The sequence below is a fragment of the Tyto alba genome, unplaced genomic scaffold (genome assembly GCF_018691265.1).
Source record: "Tyto alba isolate M040663 unplaced genomic scaffold, T.alba_DEE_v4.0 Super-Scaffold_17, whole genome shotgun sequence".
NCBI classification, from domain to species: Eukaryota; Metazoa; Chordata; class Aves; order Strigiformes; family Tytonidae; genus Tyto; species Tyto alba.
In genome coordinates, this window is record NW_024881279.1 from 8,512,753 (window position 1) to 8,536,712 (window position 23,960).

Below are 23,960 nucleotides of genomic sequence, written 5' to 3' on the forward strand. Positions count from 1 at the left end.
ACCTGTACAACAGGAGATAAATGATGTTTCTTAGCATTTTTGCTGAGAAACAGGACAAAGAGCAGGAGGCATAATCGCCTCCTGGCATCTGTGAGTTAAATCTAGGGGCTAGTCAGCCTTCTGGTTCCCTTACAAATGGGGTCTGTAAGAAGTATGACTCTCATGTGACTTGTCCCTTGGTTGTAAGTTTGATCTTTATACCAAAGGAATTCAGACTTGTCTCCTTTTGTCCCCACTTCCTCTCCTTGTACCACCCTTGGATTCAGGGGCAGGGTGGCTGTGCATAAGATCAAGAAAGCAGATGAATCTGTGTGTATATAGCACAAAGAAGTTTCACAGCTATTCCTGTTGCAGGGTCTCAAAGCTGCTTTTCCCAGGGAAAGAACTTACCTGTTGTCATCTATTCTGATGGTAATGGTGACCTAGTGATTTACATGGGCCCAAGGACTCTTCTGCTGGTATTCAAGCATTTTTTTCTCACTGGGCAGAAATAGGAACACTATTTGCTTTGCCATTTGGGTAAATGGAGGCAAAACTCAGGTTACAATAGATGTTCGGAGCAGGTCTAGACATCAAGATGATTTAGACTAGGGAGTAAAATAAAAAAAAGAAGTGAACATAAAGGATGTGAGTTTTACATATCTTATCAGGAGGACCCCAAAGTTACCTGCACCTTCTGCATTATGTTTTTGCTGTGACTAGAAAATCAATGTATTCTGGATAAAACTTTCCTTGTCTATTCCTTTTTAAAATTTGTTTTTCTTTTTAAATTTTATTTTGTGTCTGGAGATATTTGCCTCTAGATCATATGCTCTTGTATCTCCTCCTGGTGCTAAGGCAGTTGTTACTTGTTTGCCCTGGTACAGTGCCCTGTATGTGCTTCTTGCAAGTGTCAGACCTTGGTCAGGGTGGATCCAGATCCTTAGAGTTCCCATCCTCTGATTTAACCCAGGGGATTCAAGAAACAGCCAACCAGTCCCCACTAAAACCTATCTATAGGGGGATGTCTGTGGTGAAGTTACCCACATTGGTTCTGTACAATGCCTGATTTTTAGTTTCCTTTTGCTTTCCAGGAACCTAAGGTCAGATAAAGTAGAAATCAGGTCTGGAGTTCTAATAATGGCTGGAAGTCAATTTTATCACCACTACTGTAAGTAACCCTTGCCATCAAGTACTGGTTGGCAGGACTTCTCTCCCTGGGTCTATCCCAGCGTGCTCTTAGATTGGGTTTTAGCTCTCTGCTTGGTTTTGCTGCAGTGTTTTGTGATTATTTTTTTGGGGGGAGAATTTTTGGTCATTTTTACTTGTCAGGTCTCTTAAGTTTCAAGCAAAGTCCAAAAGGTTTTGAAAGGCATTTGTCTTTCTCTGGTGTTACTTGTACAAATGACAGAGTTGGAGATAACTTATGATGTCAAATGAGGCTGTTAAAATTATAATTACCTGCTACGTGTTCACCTTGTTGTTGTTTTTGTTAGTTTGTTTCAAAGTAGATGAATCTTGTAAAACTCCTGTAACTGAAGTTGTCTGTGAAGTGTCTGTGTCGGCTTTCTGGGCTGAGTGGTGAATCCTGTTTAACATAAGACACCACAAAGATGGTTATGGGAGGGTAACTGCTGGAGTAGGGTAAAATGTCTTCTCATTTAAAAGGTCAGGATTTGCATTTAAACTTTCTGGAGCAGGTCAACATTTTAAAAGATGTGGCTGACAGTGAAATGTCACTGTCTCAACATCCAACAAATGGGACTGAATTCTGTGTAGTTCTGGGCTTACCTTGTTGGAAAGGAAGTTCCTGGAGCTTCAGAATTTGAGCAGAGGACACTTGTTCTATGAGAGACCTAGGTTTTGATGCTGTCTTATAATAATCTCATGACTGTTTTCACTGCAGGTGAATTTGATTTTTATCCTGCCTTTCAGTTAGCACTGATGGCTAAGGACTCTGTAATGACTGAGTTCAGCCAGTGCAGCTGGTGGGGTTTTATTCTGTTTCTCTCAACTTGTTCTTTAGTGTTTTTAGGGTTTTAGATAGATGGACAACTGGCTTTTTTTTTTTTTTTTTTTTTTTTTTTCTTCTCCTCTCTCCAGGCATTACTGGCTTCTGATGTTTTCTATATGAGATCTTAATCATCAGTGGTATTGTGGTTGGATATTCTACAAATGTTGATTACCAGAAACAGGATATGAATGTAATCAAGAATGGGCCATTAAGTGACTGGTAGGATGAGATACAGCTGTGGAGGGAGACAAAGACAGGGATATGACAAAGAATTTGTAAAATAACACCTTTGCCTTGGGCTCTCTGTTCATGAGGGCTAATAAAGTCTTGCCAAGACAGTAATGATCATGACCTTGAAGGGTACTTGCAAGCTATGACTCTTGAAGAAGGACTTGCTGTTACATGTTGCTCAGTCGATGTTGTACCCCCAGTGCTGAAATATGGAACTGCCACAAGATCCCTTGAAAGCCAAAGACATAGATTGAACAAAGGGATGAGTTGAGGTCATGGTTAATTCTATAAGGCAACTGTGCAAAATATAATCTCCTGGCTTATCTCCTCTCCCAAAAGCTCAGTTACCATGTCTGAGGCTTTCCAAATTTCATTCTTCATAGAGTGACCGGTAATAAATAACAAAGAATAAATTAGTGATGTTTATTAATTACCAGTCAAAGGCTGGATCTGACCCAGAACAGTTACTGAAATGCACCTATAACCATAAGTCTCTGTTTCAATATGTCTTCTATTGATTCCTTGTACAGTAGGAACAGATGAGACCTTTTGGTAGGAAAGATCAAATCAGACTTCTTAGGGAATATAATGGGAGCCATGGGAGACGTAATACTTTAAAAAAGAAATCATAACATTTTTATTTGCTCTTTAGCACTCAACTATAATTTGGGAACACCTGCAAGAAAAGGGTGTGTATGAGTAGTAATATTTATTCAAATGATATGTCTGTCAGTAGGTACAAGTCTTCTGTGGCTGAAAAAAATCTACTTTCTAACCATGCCCTTTTCTTCATTCTTTTCCTAGCTATGAAGTCAGGGAATATCTGCTCCTTCAGTTCCCTTCATGTAGTTCCTCCCTGATCCTTTCCCTTTGAAGAATGCAAGTGAATTTCTTCTCTCCTTTGTGAACAAAATGAATCTTTCAATGTTACTGGTAATCTGTGAGTTCATTTTCTTTTTGATAGTTGATAGAATCACTTAAAAACAAGGGGAACCCAGAAGGCCTTGGAAATCACTCTGTGATGAGATGAACATTCACCTTATGCTGAGAATTAACCTAAAGCCTCATTCAGAACTTCAGGTTGATTTAATTCTTGAGCTGTTTTTCATCTCATGATTTTATAGCAGGTAGGGTCATTTTTTAGTTTCTTTTGCTCACCTTTTTAAAATGAAAATTCTGATAATTAGTTTGTATGTGGAGGTAAACTCCTTCAAGTTGAACATGCACACACACTGCCTTACTTCCCCAAATAAATTACAGGATTTTCAGTGAAGTAGTGACTAGCATAGCAGTAAAGTACACTCAGCGTATCTTGGGAATACTAAATCCATTATTGTCAGTTTGTTCTTTGGAGAATGGCTAATGAGGAAACAGTGCCCCAAGAACTTGGATTGTGCTTCCAAAGACAGAGATGCAAATTGCTACAGCAGCACTACTTGCCTTTTGACACTGAACAAATGAGAAACGAATTTTAAATTAAGGTTAAGTTCAGGAAATTTTACAAAGGATTCTATAAAGTAAATTCCTATTCAGTTAATGTCCATGTGTAGTAAGCTATTTCTGTGTAAGATGGTTCAACTAAACACATTTTTCTTAGAAACTTGAGGACCTGGGGCACCTTATTTTTATTTTATTTTTAATTCTTGCTGGTAAAATAACACTATAAAATGTTCCTGCAATGTTTTGTAAATTCAAGTGTTTAGTCGAGGTTTTTTTTACTGAAAAGATATACAGATGAAATGATTCACTGGAATTAATGTAAAGATTAATCTTATCCGTATTTCCAAAAATATGTTTAAAATTAAACTCTAGTGAGAAGTTTGATAAATTCTGGTTTGATATGTAGTGGATCTGTGGAAAACGACCACTGGAGAGTTTTGCATAGGAAACTGAGCAGAACTTACAGACCAAGGTTAGAAGGGCCACTAGGGATGGAGCTAAGGGATTTGTGGTGTAGGTGACTGATATTTTTGGCTGAAATTCAGACCAAATATCACCGACAGTCTTTTGCCCCATTTGTTTAAAAAGTGATAGGTGTAACAATAGAAATAGAGCTTGTCTTAGAAATAGTAATAAAGTTGAATTTGGTCAATACACCGGACCTTATTTGTTATGAAATACTGCATCACGCATGGTATATCCTTATAAATTTATCTCCTGGTTTCATAAGGACCCTTGCTTAGGACCTGCACCCAAAATGAGAAATCTTGAGACACACAGAAGTCCAGGGTACATTACTGGCAATTTGAGCTCTTGATGGGATGGCCCAAAGCTGAAGTTACAGAGTAGATGAAAAACAGTTTGCAGGAATCAGGGGCCAGACAACTAACTATCAGCTGGTTTGTTTTTTTTTTTTTTTTTTTTTTTTGTTTGTTTGTTTTGTTTTTTGTTTTTTTTTTTTTTTGTTTGTTTGTTTGTTTGTTTTTTGTTAAGCTAGAAGAACACTTACCTTGATACTTTGAGCCAGGAAAGATTTTTTTTACAGACATGCACACCCATATCCATCCACCCAAACAAGGTGTGTTGCTGCTGTATACAATATTTGTGTTTTCATAAATGTGTGTAATAGTCAAGTAGAAGTGTCCTGTGCAGAATTGCTCACGTCTACATATCCTCCTTCTTCCCTGTACTGTGTTCATCAGAAGTGCCCACATGGTGCATCTAAGTTTACTGTCCTGTTTCTACCAGTGCACTTAAGCTTTCCCTTCATGTAAGGGCATATATATACACTGTATGCTGCGTGTCTTAAACATGAAGTATCCTGCCTGGCATCATTCTCTGAAGAAAAAAAAAAAAAAGTTATATAGATTGCCCTCAACCTTCATGCTACTGGGCAATATATTTCTTGACAAGTAGATCAGGGGCTGAATTGATTTCTCATCACAGGAAACACAGCCCCCATGAGTCTAGTGATATTCAGTCTTTGATCACGGACTCTTTGGAAGAGGTGAGAAGCCCTGTGCAAGGATGGCTTCATGACAGGCTGTATGTCTGCAGAAGGCCGAGTGAAGTGCTTGCTGAGTACAGCATTCAGGTCTTCCTGACCTGAATGTGTGTTTGCCTCCTGTGTCAGGTGCATGAATCAGGTTAAAACAGTAATCCCTGAAGAAGAGGAAATAAAGTAGAATGGATGGTCGTTTTTCCTTTAGCAGTACTGATTTATTAATAAATTTCCATGTCTCATATATCATATAATGACACTTGAGCTGTGAGTAGTCTTGCTGCATATCATAGGCTTGTCATCGTTATAATTTATGTAGTGTTAGGTAGTAAGAAAGCAGCATGGACCTTGTAGCCCTAAAAAAAAAATACACAGCTACTTCCATTAGAAGCTTGATTTGCAGGTCATAATTTAATTATTTTTTGACCTGTACAGAATAATTACCAGGGAATCCCTGAATACCGAGAAGTGCTATTTCTTTCAAAGTTCTTGGCCAATAAAACTCTTTTGGTTACATTACTGTGTAAATTAAAACCAAGCCAAAGTTGCTTTTACAGCCAGTCTTGCCAGAACTTGCCAATTGCTGAACATCATGCAGCTGTTGGAAATATCTTAGCTTTTATTTTTGTGAAGCCCATCATTCCTGCCTTAGCAGCCCTCAAGTGTTGCAGGAAATTGAAATTTTCTACCTTGTACCTTGCTTGTAAATAAAAGAAACAATTTATTTATTTTCAGGTAAGGAGGCACTAGGTTTTGGCAGATGTTTACACAGAGGTAGAAGCGTACAGGGCAAACCTAGAGCTATTCACATCACCCTCTTCATTCCTGTTGACATGGATTAAAAAAAAAAAAAACACCAAAAAAACAACAACAAAAAAAAACCCAAACAAAAACATAAGAAGAGAAAGAGGGAAACAAATATGTTGCATACTTTCACTGCTTCATTTATCTTGTGAATTCAACAGAATTGTGTGTGTGAGACACCAAGAAGTGGAACTTGTTAGAGGAAAATTTTGACTATGAACAGCAGAGTCAGAAAGCAAATCAGGAGGCAACAGCCAGTGATAATGAAGTGGCCCCTCAGTGTCCAAATGTTTAGCTTCTGAAACATTCTCTTACATGCCCCAATTCACTTACAGGACCAAGAAGCATAATTTATCTTCTGGAGTGAAAGAAACAAGCTGCAGCTTTTTTTTTTTTTTTTTAAGCTTTTGGCAATGGAAATATTTGCATGTCAGACATCTAAAGGATTAAAAAAAAGCCCTGTAGGATCCCTCTTTTAATGAATAAAAAAGGTTTCATCCTCCATCTACTTTAATGAAGCTTTTTGACTCTGAAGGGAGGTATGGAACTGCTCATGTTAACGACCCCAGTTTCCAATGCACCAGAAAGTGCTGATAATAGGTTAGGTTTTCACGTTGCATTAGCAGAAGAAAGGGCTTTTCACCTATCTGAGATGCCTTCACATTCTATAGCACTGCTGAGATAAAAAGTAACAGTAGGGGCCTCCCTCTTATAGAACTTGGTTATTGCTTCAGTATCACAGTCCTCTTGAATTGTTCAAGTTAGTGGATGCACTTTGAAGTTATTTTACTCATGAGGAGTGGCAGCTCTGGCTGCTTCATTGCCATCCAAAGAAGTCATTCCCTAGTGAGGTAAGCAGTGATTCTGAGAGGTCATTATGCAAAAGACTTATTACCTAGCTGTATTTTATTTTATTGTTTGAAACTGTGGCCCTGTGGACTTGCAAAAATATAATTGAGCTACTTGTCTGGTCTTCATAAAAACATTTTGCTTTTACCCCTGTATTTCAGCCAGAGAGCTGATGTAGGGTTGGGTTACTGAGGGCACTTCTGCACTAGGTTTACCAATAACTGTTTCTGGAAATTCTAGTGGAAGTGAAAGGTACCATTTGAAAATCTCAGCTGCGTTGTGGGCCAGTTGAAATTCTTACCTCACCTAAAATCCTTGCCTCAGGTGCAGTATATCTTGCCTCAGGTGAAAGACAGAGAACAGAGATTTTAACATATTTACAAAGTAGCTTGTTATTGCCCTGGGCTGTATACTTCTTTGCAGCTTGATGAGTTAAGCCCTGTGACAGGTACAAGCCCTCTTTCATGACATTTCTCAGCCTACTGTTTGCCTAGGGCTTGGGCAAAATTTCCCCCACAGAATGGCAGCGAAGTTTGTTCAGTGTGTTCTGTTTTCCACATTTTGTGTGATACTATTGATTCACCCATTGGAGAAAGATATTAGACAGTGTAGACTACTCATTGGATCCGGGAAAGGGAATTTGGTAGTCATCTTCACTGACGTGTGTTCTGCATAATCTGAATGAAAGGAACATTCCTCTCTGAAGCAAGCTTGTACATACTCTACCCGATCATAGTACTTGATGAGGAACTTTCTCTGAATGACTGGCACATTTAGTGAATGGAATATCTTGATTTTCCTAAGATACTAAGGGTTAATGATCTTTCTTTTGCACAGTGAGTATACCTAAAGACATATATTGGAGAAATACACTGATCAGAATTGTTTTTGCCTTAACTGCAAAACTGCATTTTCTACCAGAATCAAAATTCTTTTCCCTCTTCAAAATATTTAAATAATGGTGTATCTAATGACTCTTAAGGCAGGTAGCTTCTGTGTCTACAGTTCAGCTCACTCAAAGGCACTAAAGTGCTACTGATTACAAGTTTTGCAGTATTGTTTTGTTGCCGCCTCTACCTGCTGCATGCTTGGCAAAGATGAAAGTTGCAAAACATTTGCAAATTCCTGCTAAGCATCAGTGGTTTCTATTTATTGAAAGGAATGGAAGCATAAAACCCAGGATGTAAACAGAATGGATTTTTTTGGTAAAAATATGCTAGCTCTGATTTTTCTTCCATGCACCAATACAATTCTTTATGGTAAAAAATTGGAGTGTTGTTATGCATTTCCTTTGGACAAGTCAGAGAAAAGAAATTGCAGCCTATTCGTGATGTTGCACCATGCCAGCATTTTTCTTTTATATAGCTTTCCCTCCCCATGAAAATAGTTCTCTACCAAGGCAATTGAATTGGACAAAAGTGATTTATGTAGGCTCTGCAGAGAGAAAAGGCTTTGTTAGGTTTCAGGGAAGACATGGAACACTGAGGGTGAGAAACAGCTTGGCTGAGACATGGGGAATCACAATCCTCTCATTAAATCTCCATGCCTATGACCAGACATGGCCTCACTTTGCATTTGCTGCTTGATTACTGAATCTATGAAGCTGTCGTCTGGAAACAAAAGGCAGTAAATCAAATCAGTGGGCATCTTTCAGTGGGAACCGAAGAAGCTTGTGCTGTTGTATTCTCCTTTGGCTCATTGTCTGAATGTGGCAGATGCTAAAACCTGTCCATGCACATTTCTGTTTGCACATGGAAGTGTAAATATAACTCAACTTTTAAACTCTTCATGTAATATGTCATTGTCTAGGAGAGACTGCTCTTCATCATCTCTTTGTGAAAGGAAATTTCCCCTTCTCCTCCCAGATAACTGATCCATGGGAATATCAACCCCTTCAACTAGTGGAGAATTTTATTTCACAAAAAAATTTTTTTTTTTTTTTGCTTAAACCATCTTGGCCTGTGATAGGGAGAATAAAGCAGGGAGTAGTGCTGGTTTGAAGCAGTCTAATTCAGTATTATAGGGAGAAACAGAACCGTGGTGACTCACCTGACTTCTGTGTGGACAAAAAACATTGGAGATATTTCTGATATTGCACTCTTTGTATTCATATTATTTGAAGTGGAATAACTCTGTCAAAGGGCCAAAGCTTAGTTACTGAATTAAATTTTTGAGAGCTTTATTGTATAGACACCAGGTATTCTAATGCATTTCTCTTGGTATTTGAGAGCTGGCTGAATTTCCTGTGAAGAAATAACCAAAATATTTTATATATATATACACACACACACACACACACTCACAAGTAAAAAAATAATGTAATATATCTGAGTGTGTGTGTATGTAATATATATATATACACATATATATATACATAAAAAATAACCAGTAACACCTGCATGGGCTTTCTGGATAGAAGATATAAGCTGAAAACATAACATCTGTCTTTGACATGTTGTGGAAACCCAGCATAACATTGTAGCTCCCAAACTTTTGGTAGTATAGCAGGTAATCTGTATTAATCTGTATATATCATGCTACATGTAGTGTGATATGAAACCTAGAGAGTAGTTCATATATAGAAACGTTCCTGCTGGTTTGGTAGAAGTTTCCCCTTTCTAACCCTCTACCAAAAACGGGCAGACGTTTCTTCATTTTCAGAAAGGTATTGTGTGGTACCTTCAAGCTATCTGCTGGAGTGTTTCACAGGGAAGTGATTGCAAATCTGGGCTGTGTTCTGTGTCCCACCTCAAAGATATCCATGTTAATTCCCAGAAATATTCAAGAACTTCAAAAACCTTTCTCCCATGTAAAAGTGCCATCTGTCTCTTCAGAAGACCTTTATTGCTTCTGGACTTTTAAACTAGAAAGCATTCTTGTTCTAAAGTCTCTGGCTGCTAGATTGCAGCTGTCCTGCTTGTTGAATACCTCTGGGCAACTACTGGGATAAAGAACTGGCATTTAGATTTGAACCACTTCATGGCTTTCAGAGATGAGCTGTCACAGTACTTTATCCCACATGCGAATAGTCTTCAGATCTTGGAGATGGGCTGCTTCTTATTTAAGTGACATTCCTGGCATATTTAGGGAGTCCTAGAAAAGTCTCTTGCAAGTCTCAGCATCCCAGAAAGCCCCCAAAATCTTGGATCTGAGAACTTGAAGACGCTGCAGGAATGACTACATTTGGGTGAGCCTTTGCTGTCCTAAGAATGTGCCCAAGCAGCTGCTTAATTACAATTGAGTAGAAATTTGAGAACTTCTATGAGCTTATGGGAACTGGTGGTTTCCGGGGACTTATAACCTGGATGAAGTTGAACACATTTCATTGGGAAGTGTAAGAGACACATCTCCCAGCCCCGCTGAATCTAAACCTTCATTAAGAATTACTAGGAACAGGTTAATGTCTACATAAATTATACAGAGGGATGCTTTTTTCACATTGGTAAAACAACATATTTTCCTCAGTCTGCACTGTTTTGTTGAAAAGCTAAGGAGAAATCCAGTATAAAAATTACCATAACAGCAGAAGGTAGACAGAGTAATAAACAAATGAAATAAGGTGTTACAGTGGACTTAAGGCAGACTGAAGTATAGGCTCTGCCCCTGGCACTGGGTAATATGATGTATTCTCTGGTAAATTCCAGTTAACATTACATCAACTATCTACAAAGGGTGTGTCTATGCTCCTGTATAAAGCCCGAGACCTCTGGGACCTTGTCTGTTAAACAGTTTGTTGGCCCAATAAAATGGCTCACGTGGCAGTGCGGTATGTTAGAAATCAATACAGTTGCACTTTCCTTGTCCTAGTAGAAGAAGGGAAAGCTCAAGGGACTGATTAAGTTCTCTTTGCTGAAAATGCTGCTGCATCCTGAAACGTTTTAAATGAATGCCATGTGTCTACAGGTAGTTCTGCATTTAATTTAGATTTTATAAGAGGCTTGCTGTTCACTAAATAAATGTATCATGATTATAAATAGCTTATTTACTGTAAACACTCATCTTATTTCATAGATTTTTAAATCCTTTGATTATACTGTTTTTTAATTAGTATGATGAGCTGTCATAGATAATTGTCACTGGCCAGATTTTCTTGGTGATGTTGTGAGTTTCTAAATTCAGTTATCCATTTACCATCACAGCCCCAGAAATAACCATTTACTTACAGAGTATTTTAATAAACCAGATAACATACATGCCTCTTTTCACTTTGATTGACAGGCTCAAAATTGTTTTACTTTGTCCAATGCCCTCAATGATATCAGCTGGTCAGAATCTCCCCTGGGGCTGGTGCTTTCAGGAAGGAGACTCTCAGCTGTCTTCCAGTTGTCTCTGGGAAAACAAGTGTTGTGGGTGTGGAATATATTTGACAGATTACCAAATTTGTAGATGGCCAAAGATTTTGGTGGTGAATAGGGGTTTGTAATAGGGACCAGCACTTCTCTTTTGGAATTGTGGTACTTCTGGACACTACTGTTAACGAGGAGTCAGAGTGGGCACTTGAAGAAGTTTGGTTGTGGTGTGTGGGTTTTTGCATGGTGATATGTGTGTTGGTGATGGTAGTATGGGTACTTTCTGCCAGCCCTTGTGATGCTGAATACACGTGATGTGTTTGAGTCAGGTTTGTCTCTAAATGTCCCTTAAGAATTCAGGGATAAAATATCACAGAGGACCTGGCTGGGAAGGGAACTAGAGCTGCCTCAGGGTCAATACATGTATTTCTTTCCTGTTGCAAGAATCAAACTGGAAGGGTCATACAAATGGGAATGCACATACACCCCCACACTTGCATGTCTATATGCTCTATTTTATGTGCATGTATTTCTCACTGAGCAACAAACCCACCCCACCCTTACAAAGAAATTCAGAGAAACTCTGTTGATTTGTGTTGCTCAGTAAATTATTTAGGTGACACTTTAGGTATGTGATTTATGTGATTCCCAATTGCCATTCCCATAGGAGCAGGAGGGAGAAAAGGGTAACCTGTCTTGTTGATAAGATGGGAGTTAAGAATCAGTTTAATTCACAGTCTCCAACTCTTCAAAGGAGTTGCTAATAAGTGTTTGTCTTCTCTTTCCCTCCCACTCCTTTCCCCTAGGAGCTAGTGAGAGACACAGACAACACTGATCACAGAAGTAAAATTGTAAAAGGAGAGAAGAAATCCCCAGTGGTAACTCTTTAATGTGCCTCTGGAAAGGGCAATTTGTGTTAATAGGACAAAACTGTAACGTTTAATATTAATTATAGGGATTTGGGGTGGAGCATGTGAAGGATGGAGGCAGAGAGTAGGCTGGAGGGAAGGAGAGATCCGATTGCAACAGTCTTTTGCTGCAGTAGAAAACAGAGCAGCCAGATGAATCCTGTCTCTTTAATCAGCGAGGGGAGTGTATCTGGACCTCATACCAGTTGAATTGTGGTAGCAGAGAAGCTTCATGTGTTGCAGGCAGACCCAGTTCTCTATGTATTCCTGATGGAGTAGTTGGAGATTGAATTCAGTCAGCAAATAATAAGGTGTGTAAAAGATGAGAAAAAGTATATGGATTGGATTTCATGGTATGGAAGTCCCTGTTGGGCTTTAGAGTATCTCAACACATACAACCTTAGCACATTGGAAACACTGCAGTAAATCCAGCTTTAGCCTAGACTTCTGTCTCAAACAGATGCCAACAGGCAGGGGAGTATGAAGACAAAGTAATTCAAGGTACTGCCTGAAATCTTCTGCAGAATTTCTGGAGAAACGTGTGTGATAAGCCAAAGGGTGTAAGGAAGAAATCCCAGGGATCCCAGTGCTCTAAGGGATACCCGCTATTGTGCCCTGGCCCCTTTTTTTTTGTGCTGCTGCTTGTTGTGTACTGCTGCTTTCCATTTGCATCAGGACACTCTGAAATGGGAGGCATTAATTTGCAGCTACTACTGCTTCTCTTTGTTGTCACGTTTATTCTTTGTTCAAGTGCTTTGTTTGAATGCTTCCGAAACCCCTAATAGTATTTAGGCCCAATTTCCATATGAACATACCAAGGTGGATTTAATTACTGTTAACTGTTCAAGACTTTGCATGACAGTTGAGTATTTTCTCAGGTTATGGCCAACAGGTGACATTTGATTACTCTTCCTTGGGGCAAGATGAGCACACAGAACCTCACTGACCTCTAGATGAGAAAAGGAAAGGTGAAATGGAGTTGGTCAGCTGGTTTGTCCAGATGATCAAGCACCCAGGAAACCTGACATTGCACACTGCCTCTAGACGTTGAAAGTAGTGTAAAAGGCGTGAATAAAACCAGGTTTAACAGTGCACATGGTGTTTAGGCTATCTAGATGTGGCAACATTGCCACATTCTTCTGAGTGGAAACAGTCTTCTCCAGCATGTTACTACCTCTGGGTTTTAATGGGCTATTTGATAATGTTAGCCAAACGCCCTTGAAGTGGCTGCCTTCCAACAGTCATGTCTTTCAGTTCTGATATGAATGGGGCACTGAGTGTAGGGGAAACACTCTGGTTCAACATATTCAATATTCCGGAGTTTCTCCTTTGAGTTTGGATCCCTTAGTGGCATCAGCTCATGCCTGTTATGAAAAGCTTGTTTCTGCTGCAGTGCAAACATGCTCCTTTTCGATAGAGCTTATTCAATTGTGAAAAGGGAGATTTTTTTTTTTTTTCATTTAGTAACCTGATACAACACAGGTGTAAAAGAGACTTAATATTTGGTTCCAAGGCCAATCTGTGTGGCTTGTGGGCCCTAGGTCAATCAAAGGGATGGTGTGACCAGCTGAACTTGTCTGGCACAGAGGAAAGTAGGAGAAATGTGTCTGAGTGTAGCAGTAACTTGTTTCCCATTCATCTCTTGAAAGCTTGAATTAATGTAGCCCTATCAGTTTCAGCTCTTGCTTCTCATACGAATGCTGCATTTGGTTCCCATTTTTTTTTCTCAAAAATGTGATAAAAAGATGATAGGAGATTTAATTTCCAGAAAGGGACACCCAGGCAGGCAGCAGGATGCCAGTTGTTGGGTAGATTAATGTGGGAATTCTTCCTATCAGACGTTTAAAGTCTCTGTTACAGATAAGCATTTTTTTCTTAAAAAAATAAAAATACATATAAATGCCCCTTTGCTGATGAAGCATCTTAGTGATGTTCCACTATAAGCAGGATGAACATGAGCTGGATTTCATCTGACCTTTAAATTACCTCCATTTTATCAGTTCCATTTTATCAGCAGCTCTTTAGAGAATGAGTGCCTACTTGGAATTAATAGATTTTTTCATTGCAGGAATCTGACACAGGCTTGTGAATAGCCCAGCCAGAGTGTATTTTTCCAGAAGAGATCACATCTGGAGTAGAGGAGTACACTGGCATGTGGGAAGGGTACTTAGTAGGGTTGGTTTTGCCCTGATTTGCCTGAGTTTCCTACAAAAATGTTTGTTACAGACAAACAGTGACAGTGGTATAAAATCCTAATTCTTTCTTCTCTCTGTATTGGAGACCTGTGTGGGCAGAAGATAGTCCATCTCCTTAGCATCCAAGAATGAAAGAAAATAACTTCCTAAATTCTGGAGATAGAAATCAAATAACTAGGTGTGTGGAAAGGTTGGATCTGGGGATTGGTAGGGAATGACACTGGAGGTTTTTGTGTTCTGTAGTGCCTAGTGCTGACTGACTTCTGTTACACCCTACCAAGGCTGACTTTTGCAGTGAAGGTGGTTGGATGTGGGAGGAAAAGCAAGCAGCCAAGTGTAGCCCTTGTAGTGAAGTGGTTTCCTGAGAGAGGAGCATGGGGTGTGCAGAGGCTCTCTTCCTCTCAAGCTTTTATCTCCCTCTAGTTGGCACCATTTCTGGGGTGTATAGAGACCCCAGGAAACATCGAGGCTTTGTCCCTTCCCTCATACAGCAGATCAGATCTAAGCCACTGTGGTAAACGCAGTTCTAATTTCACAGAGAGGTTGTGTCCAGGGGATGAAATGATGCTGAGGAGCTTGTGAGGACCAAACCTGTTTGCCTGACCACAGTGGAGCTGAGGATACATTCTGTGCTTGTGCTGATGTTAAATTTCAGTAGTCTGATATGGGACCTGTATGACACAAAAATGATGTGAAAGACTGGTGTGGGCTCCCAGCACAAAATTGTTTCATATTTAGTTGAATACTTTTCCTGACTGACCTTTTGTTGTGTGATTAATCACTGTTGTATACATGGAGAGATGGTTTTTGTTATCTAGACTGTGCTTTGTCATATCAGTTCCTGGCAGCCTCATTTATGTATAAGTTAAACTTTTTTTTTTTTCAGTTGTACTATTAAAAAACTGCAGGGTGAAACATGGTCATAATGCCATATGTTTTACTTCACAGTCATATTCAGATTGATCTGTATATTTATACAGCAGGATGTCACCTCTCTGGTGGTTCCTCCTACCTTGGATCACTTTAGGGCTGCATTAAACAATGTTATTCCTGCATTTGGTGGGGAAGATGGAGTTTTATAATAGAGAAATATCCTGTTGATAGTAGTTAATCTCCTTGTTTAAAAAAAAATAGACCCATTTAATCTTCTAATTTAATGATAAATTGCAGTGATTCATCAGGGAAGGAGTGTTTATTAATAGAGAGGATAATAAATGGGCTGCAAAGAGATATGAGAAAATAGTTTTGTCAAATAAGGGGCTTAGGGGAAAAAAAGCAGCACATGAAGTCAGAACTGAAACCATCAGAATAATTGTTATCTTTCTGTACCCCACACATCACCACAAGGACCTTCTCTCCTTGTCTCAAACTTGTTACTTTAGGCTAGATTTATACTGTAAATGAGCCAAGAAGAGAAATACCTCGGGGATCCCCTGTATGCTTTTCAGGTCAGTAGATATGTTTCTAGATACAGAACAGACATGAAAATATTCTGAGAACATTCTGAGGGGAACTAAAGCCGTCTATGAATTTGGGTTGAATTTATTGAATAGTGTCTGACAAAACTTCCAACTGTAAGTTGAAAAACACAAAATACTTTATTTTTTTTCATATGGGGAAATAGAATCTGGAATTCCATAATCTGGTACCCACTTTGTACAGACACTGCAATGTCACACATGTAGTGATTTTCCTCCAGTACCTTGAAGTGTGATTCTTCTTAGATTTTGGGTTAGTAGTAACTTGTCAAGTTTAATGTCTGTTCCTGAAAATAAATGCTGATTATATTTGTTGGGGACAAAAATTGGGGTTGAGATTTTCAGAGTCAGTGACAAAGTTCTTGTTAGGAAATTTTTCTTAGGTGTGAAGATACAGCTCTTATTTCTCTAAATGGAGGGGAAAAAAGATGAATCTGCATTTCCCCTTTTCTGGCAGGGCTTTTATTGAACATTTACCCCTTCAAGTCCTTTGCTTCTCTCAGAAGAGACCGAAGAGGAATATATTTCCTGTAGGCCACTTGAAAGATTTCATTTGGCATATAAATTAGATGGTTTAAATTTTGTTTTTGTGAACAAAAAAGCTAAGTTTTGATAAGATTTGTGTACTATCTTTTTCCTGTTTGGGCTAACAGCTAAACTGGTTCCCTAGCACTCAAATGCTTTCCTAGCATGGTTCTGACCAGGCAGGCTGGTAGTAGCCCAGCATTTCTGTCCACCATGCTTGTGAACTGATGAGTGATCCTCCTGGTGCTAGTTAACAAACAGTTATTAATCATGCTTGCTTTCCACCTCTTTTGACAGAAAAGGTTGGGAGGCATGGTACTCTGCCTCTCTTTCCCCCAGAGGAGGGGAGGAGATGGGTCAGGGAAAGTCATCACCTGCTGGAAAGCTACTGATGTGTGTGATGCTATTTAAGGAAACCTAGATTAGAAGAGGGGAGGGAGAGGGAAAATCCCTCTATTAGCGAGCTCATTAATGCTGGTAAAAGTCAAACCAAATTGCTCTTCAGAAAACCACTGTCTAGCTGGATTTATTATTCTCTGTAATTAGGGCCAAACCAGGATGGAGTGTGGTACAAGCAGGGGCTAGGAGAGGAAAAAGTGGTCTATTGAAAGCCTAATTACTCAGGTTGAGAAGTGACATTTGCACGGAAGAGCAAATAAGATCACAATGCTATTACCTCACTTAGACAGTCTGTACTTTGCTTGCAGGTTGTCTGTAGATCAGGAACACTGGGAGGGAAAAAGTTTAAATGGATTTGAGCATGACAGATGACAGGTAGGACTCCTGGACACTTTTGTACCCTGACACTTAGATTGCACCTGGACCTACACTGGTGAGGTGCATATACATGTTCATTGAGTCATAGGGACCTAGCAGCAACACTAGCTCTGGGAACAATTTACAGGCTGGTAGAGGTCAGAGCTGGACATCGTCAGTGGAAAAAAAGAGCCTTATATGGAAGTGTGATCCCAAGTCTCAGCTGCAGCTACTGTTAGATCTCCCGTTGCTTTCCAGGGAGGTCCTTCTCTGTTGGACTTCAGTTAAGTGCTTAGTGCCCTGTGGTAGCTGCCTGGTACGGAGCAACAAGAAGAGGAGCAGAACCTCCCAGAGCAGGGAACATGTGTTTGGGCTTCATCTGCCAGAGCTGAGGAGTCCTGGCTGAGCTACCAGCAAAGTTGTCCTTTGCAGAAACTGATGCAGAAGGGAGGAAAAGATGGGTTCCCCAGGGAAAGCTGCCATTTACTCATGTGTCCAGGATTGTCTCTGAAGACTGCACTAGTTGCAAAAGCTTTTGTCTCTGCCTCTTCAAACACAGCCACCTGGAGGGTTTTCTTTGAAAGAGGCTTTTTGGTGTGTTTCTTTCAAGTGGCAGGATTTGTGTGTTTGAGCTGCAGGTGGCCCGTCTGGAGTCTGAGCAGAACATGTTTGTAGGGGCTGAGTAATTTGAAACTGAGTAGAGAGGAAACATCAGAGACATTTAAGGTTTCTCTGTGCCAGGATGTGGCCCTGACTTAGAAACCACAGTGCAAATTTAAACTACTTTCATCAAAGAAGTGTAAGCTTCTCTGTGGATACTCACAGTTGGCTTTATAAGTGGCAGGTTTTCTTAATGTACGTTATTGATCACAGTATAATTGGCTTAGTTTACTTTAAGTCTTCTTGAGTTTAGCAGTGTCTGTTTAAAATGTATTTAAATCAAATAAGGTAATAAAACTTGAGCTGGTATAATTCCTTTTCTCCTATGCTTCCATCAGTATGTAGTTGTATTCTTCATCTTGCAATCTAGCTCACACTGTCATTCTCTGGAAATTCCTAACCATCCCTTATATGTTTACTTCTAACACATTTACTTCACAGTCTCAGCCCAATGGCCAGCCATGGGTGCAGCAGTTTGAAAGCTCTGCAAGCTATTCCTGGCCTGTTTGAACATCAGTAGCTATCCTGAGACTGGACTGAAATCCCCTGCAGAGTCTGGTGCTTTCTGTTCCTTGACTGATCCTACAGTAGCTGTCCTGAGCTGGAGAAATGTCCAGCTATGAAATGTTGATCTCCAACAGTATCAGAAATGGATGCCTGTGGGAGAGTTGGAAGAATAGGGAAAGGGTTTCCAGCAGTTTGCAACTCAGCAGTTACTTAAACCAGACAAAATATCTTTTTCTTGATAGGATTTTGTTCCCCTAGACTTGTCCAGCTGGTTTCTGGATCCTGGTAAGCATTTAGCATCCTGAACTGCCTGTGACAAGCAGTTTCATAGCTTAAGGAAGTGTTACACAGAGCTTCTCCTCTGGTCTGCTTTGAGCCTGCCCCTTGCTAGTCTATTTGATGCCACTTTGTACGCTGGGAGAGATGGTGAACAATTTCACTCTTTACATTGCTCAATACTATAAATTTCATATTCCTCAGCTGTCTCTTTTCTGCTCCTTAGTGCTAGGCTGCTTATGTATTTATTGTGCAGAGGCTCAGGGGACTTAGTAAGATTGCAGAAAGTGGGTTGGAAAACAAGACTTGGCCAGAGCCAGCATATACAATGCTGTATAGTCTGGATGGGAGTTTCCTTCTCTTCTTGGGCCCCCTCACTAGGAGGCAGCTGCTGTCTGAGCTGCAGAGAGCCTCTGTGGCAGTAACTGGCCCTGATGGAGTAGTCAGAATGAATAGGGATAACTTCTGTCCAGATGTCACATTGATCTGCATGGAAGGGAGGGAAGAGAATGTCTCTGAGCAAGATGAACAGAGTTCTCTCCCAGCGCATTTAAGCTTGGTTTCCCATGAATTGCCAGACGTGTACACATTCATTCAATCACTAACTTGTGTTAGATGCCTGGAAAGGAGCAAAGCCCTCATGCTACTCTCCCTGGCACTGTGACCTGATCTGACACTGTCACCAAGGCTTGTGGGCCTCTATGGATAACACATATTTGTAAGGCTACTCAATTGGCTGTGTCTAGTTGTCAGGTGTCATCTTCAACAGAGATGTTGGTATGCAGCTGGCTCCCTCAATGCTACTGAAGTATTAGATTTTCTCAGCAGATAAATGCTAGAATGTGTGCAAAATTCTGCTGAAGAGAGTGGCACAGCTTTGAAGTGAATGACAAAAACTGTGCATTAACCAGGCAATATGGGTAACAGGGAAATAAAGAGTTCCTAAACCTTGTTGCTCTTTCTAGTGAAGTTGGCTTCCTGGTCTTGCATCCACTGAACCTGACTGTACAAAGTGGCACATACAGCTCAGTGATGCTTCTATCGCATATTGTGTTTGGACACATCGGTCTGTCTCTATGGGGATGAATTTGGAGGAAGGTGCTCTAGCATTTGAACCTCAAGTGTGAATGGAAACTGCTGCAGATGTGGCCTCTCAGCAGCACTGGTAAGAAGCAAGTGGTTTACAGAAACAGTTCTTGTATACCTCATTGCAGTCTTCTGAGCTTATCCCTCTGAGATGTGTCAGAGAGGAATAGGGATATACATAGGGAAGAGATGTTTAGTGGAATTTCTTGTGGTAACATTACTGAACTCCCATGTTTGAAGACATGCTTTTTCCACCGTGATTGAGAGCACATTCATGGCATCTGAGTACCCAGATACCCTTATAGAGGATTTGTGTCACTGTCTGCTCTGTGTTTTGTCCTTCATCATCCTAGATCTACAGTGTTTGATTCTGCAAGCAACAGAGTTTTAGTGAGTGAATTGAGAGTGCTCTTGTTTCTGCTGCATACATGTTTTTAGTACTACTCAAGTGTGCATAATATCCCGCATAACACTAAAACAGGTGGGGTGTTGACCTGACAGCTTTTCACTGGCATGCTTCCTTTCTGTCCACTACAAAACAGTCTTCACCAAAGATCTGCTGTTGCCTCTGACACTGCCAGTGCTGGTTCCTCTTATTGGCCTTATTTCCTTGTCCTAGTTGCGCATGCAAAACTCTGCCTTGGCCATGGATGCTTCCTCTTGCTCCTTCCTCCTCCTCCATTGGGAGGAAAGGAGAAGTTATGTTTGAGCCAGAACCATTTGTTAGGGCAAAAGGGCTCTGGAGAAGGTGCTGTTAATGTGCAGTCTGCAGATAAATCAGCAACATGCAATCCCATACTTTGTTGCCCTCTTTGCAGTTGTTTGCGGAGTGTGCAAATTCTTTGTTCAAGGCTCAGTCCTGCACAGAAATGAGATGGCTATTTCACCCTTCACTGTCCTCCTAGATGGTGTCAACACTGCATACATTTCCCTAAGGTGCTGTTTCCCTGGATATGTCTGTGTTGCAGCATAGACAGCTTTAAATTAAATTGCTTGGATCTTTGTAGCTGTCGGACATTTTGTAGCAGTTTGGCACTAGTCTCCATGCTGCTGCATTAACAGGGCTGATGCATGCCAGCTTGGGTGTTTTGGTCCCTTTTTAAAGTGTTGCTGCCCTATGGCAGATAATGGGACTGTAGCACAGGTTCACTGGCTGCCAGAGCTCAAGCCTTGTGGTAGGTAGGTCTGTGTATCAAAATTGTGCAGATGTCACCTGAGTTCTTGTGGGTCTACATAACTAGCACAGGCAACGGCAGCAATGAAGAGATCTTAAGCAGCATGGATAGGTATATCAGGGTCCTTTGCATTCCCTTGCACATGCTTAAAACTGTCTTCTCACAGTCCTCAGATGGGTTGAACCCTCTGGTGTGTAGGACAGAAAAGGTTATACCTGCAGCCCGGCTGCAATGATGAAGTATGTCACACTCAAGGACAATTCTATGGAACAGTGTGTGCTAATCAGGTGATGCTGGGGTGGAGAAAGTCTCTCATTCTGCATATCCCTGGTGCTTCCAGGCTTGAGAGATGGGACCCCTTCCCTAGTGCATTGGTTAACTCCAGTGTTAGTCCAGCATCTTGAGCTTGCAGTTCAGTCCTCTTCTTTCTCGGGGTGTTTTATAGCTTAGTGAATGTGGAAGCAACATAAAGCTTTCTTTCTCTGCCTCTTAGCCATTTAATGTTAAGAGGACTTGGTGGAAATCTAGTTTGCATGGTGGTGGAAGCCTCTTTCTGTTTGGAGATGTGTCTGTGCTGCAGGGAGCTGCTGGGCAGGAGGTTTGGCAGGGTGAATTGCTGCATTGTGGAACTCACCTGGCGCTTTGCAGAGGCTCTGCTGTAGGGGTTGGGTGCAGCACTAGATCAGATGTCCCCCTGTGTGGTCCCAGGAGAATCCTGCAGCTGCCTCTACCCTCCCCCTGTCTCTCCCCTCCATCCTTGATTTAACACAAAACTCCTACTTCTAATCAATTTTGCTTTCCAAAGTCATGTCTCTCTGCAGCACTGAGCTGTTTCCAGAGATGCTCTGAGAGCACAGTGAGGGGGAAGGGAGACCAGTTTGTTATTGATAATAGCTATCTTTAACTCTACAAATAACCCAACCTCTGGGGATATGCCTGAGCTGGTGGAAGAATGGTTTATGTTGGTCCAGTTCCTGTGCAATGCTTGAGAATTGACAGGAGAGTAATGCAGAAAATGTCTTTCTTTAGGAAAGGAGAGCATGACTCTGCTTTCTTACATTTCCTTCAGGGAAAATGGGGTTAAGAGCTGATTTATACAAAAAGAGGAAGAAAAAAAGGACGAATACAATACAAACAAGGCTAAAATCCTCATGTTATTGAGATGGTTGCACAAGCTGGTGGGTCAGAGGACAGAAGAAATTGGGTGCTGAACTTCTATAGAGATAAATGTCTTTCAGGCAGCTGTAATTTTTGCACCTACTGGGCCAAGCATCCAGAGAGGACACGTCACAATCATCAAGGTGCTTGTTCACCCTTTGGAAAGCACAGGTTTTTCAGCTCAAGACAGCAAGCCAGAAATGAGGGAGGGTGAACAAACACCTGAAGCCTTGCAGTAGTACAGGCAAGGCTGCCACCATGCAAAGGAATTGTAAGGGACAGGGGGACAACAGGAAATTTATAGCGATGGTGTGATACTGTAGAGGGGGAGAAGGTGGTTGAGTTCTGAACGTTTTGGTTTTCTGTAGTATCACATCTGTCTTGTCTGCTTTGGCTGCCAGAGACAGGACCCTGAGTTAGAAACTTCTGACAGATACTGTGTGACAGTTGTTATTTTCTAATCAAGTTCCTACTGCAGCCCATCAGAGACTAATAAACACAGATTCTCTTCAGTCTTCATTCACATATGAGCCATTGCCTTGTACTTTTGGGAATTCAACAGTTAGGTAAGTGCTTTTTGTGGGAGGGGGACACTTATATGTAATAAAAGTAGGGATAAAATGAGTGTTTAGGGTTAAATCGCGACAACATAAAGAATAAATTTAGTTCTTAAAATTTCTAGAGGATGAAATTTAAAAAAAAAAAAACTTTAGTGAATGTATAAAATTGTTACAGTATGCTCTTAAATTTGACACAGATGCCCAAATTGTTTGCAAACTGTTCCTTTTCTCCAGGTCTTGTGCTATCCATTATTCTTGTTGTTTGAGAGGCCATTTAAACTCCATGGTATCATTAGGGAATCTGGAATGGAAGAAATCCAGACTAAATTGTCTGGACTATTATGAAGATGGCAAAAGAAATCAGGCATTTCAAATGTCTTGATACTAGCAATGCTTCTGAAACTATTTTCCCGTTTGTGCATTTGTGAGCTCTTTTCTGTGTGTGGCTCTGTGGGGGGAAAAAAAGGCATTTCTCTGCATTTTTGTGAGTGCTGGTCAATAGCACAATATATTTATACAAGCACCTGCCCTTATTCCTGTTTGTGAATGTTCCTTTTTTTTTTTTTTACACTTTTTTGTTTGAACATTTAATTTCAAGGGTTACTTGTAACACATATGCTAAAACCTCTTTGCCCACTCTGTTGCAGTGGAAACAGACTCATTAAAGAACTCATTAATAATCTCCAGCCGGACACTATCCAGGGAGATCTATGTGCTCTGAGTTAACATGTCTGTGGCTACCTCTGCCAAGTGGACATCTATTATTTTCTCACCTCAGCCACAGAAATGGCTCCCCTGATAGAGGCACTTTGCTATACCATAATACCCAGAGACTGCTGAATATTCATTATATCTGACTGCTGAAAGTGCTTTGCCAGCATATGGTATTGGAGCCAAGATGTTTTATTACCTCTTGCCTTTTTCTTTCCTCAGAGAAAGTGGTGTGGCTTATATCATCAGTTCAGTTAACTTTCTCATCTGAGCTCCTTCACTTGTGCTTTGCTTTGAGAAGGGGAACAGAGGGAAAAACTCTGATTTATCCCTAGTGCTTTGGTTCCATTAAAGTGAAATTTACAGCCCTGTTAGTCTGCTGGAAGATTGATTAAAGAAGACAAGTCTTTGAACTTTTGTTTCAAACAAGAGGTGGTTGTAATAACTGTAATCTTTTGCTTTGTATTTCCCCATCTGAGGAAGGGAGGAACTCCATTTACCTCTCCATTGCAGTGAAAATGAGGGATGTAGGTGGCCTACATTCAAACAGCAGCAGTCATAGATCCTCATTGTACCTCTCAAAATTACATGCGGCCATTTTATGTTGCTTACCGAGACTTAAAACTAGCTCACATTGCTCTCTGGGTTTATAGCCTGATTAAGGATGAGCAGCAGAAATGACCCTACAGCTGTGTTGCAAGATGAATTCTATCTTCCAGCTAAAGTGAATATTAATTCCCTGGTATCTGCTGCTTATGGAAGAACATCAAAATGGCTATACAGAGACAGTCTGCAGATCTGTCCATGCAAGGTCTTGTCTATGGTCAGCAGCAAACAACAATAATAATAAAAAGTATA

The 23,960-nt window shown here is 40.5% G+C and overlaps 1 long non-coding RNA gene across 1 annotated transcript in view; it reads left to right on the plus strand.

The window, feature by feature from the left end:
• The window catches only part of LOC116964909, a 38,000-nt gene that overhangs the window by 957 nt on the left and 13,083 nt on the right, over positions 1-23,960 (plus strand). The window contains exon 2 of the long non-coding RNA XR_004409026.2: positions 1,074-1,150. This is a non-coding gene — a long non-coding RNA (uncharacterized LOC116964909). The remainder of the gene's footprint in view (positions 1-1,073; positions 1,151-23,960) is intronic.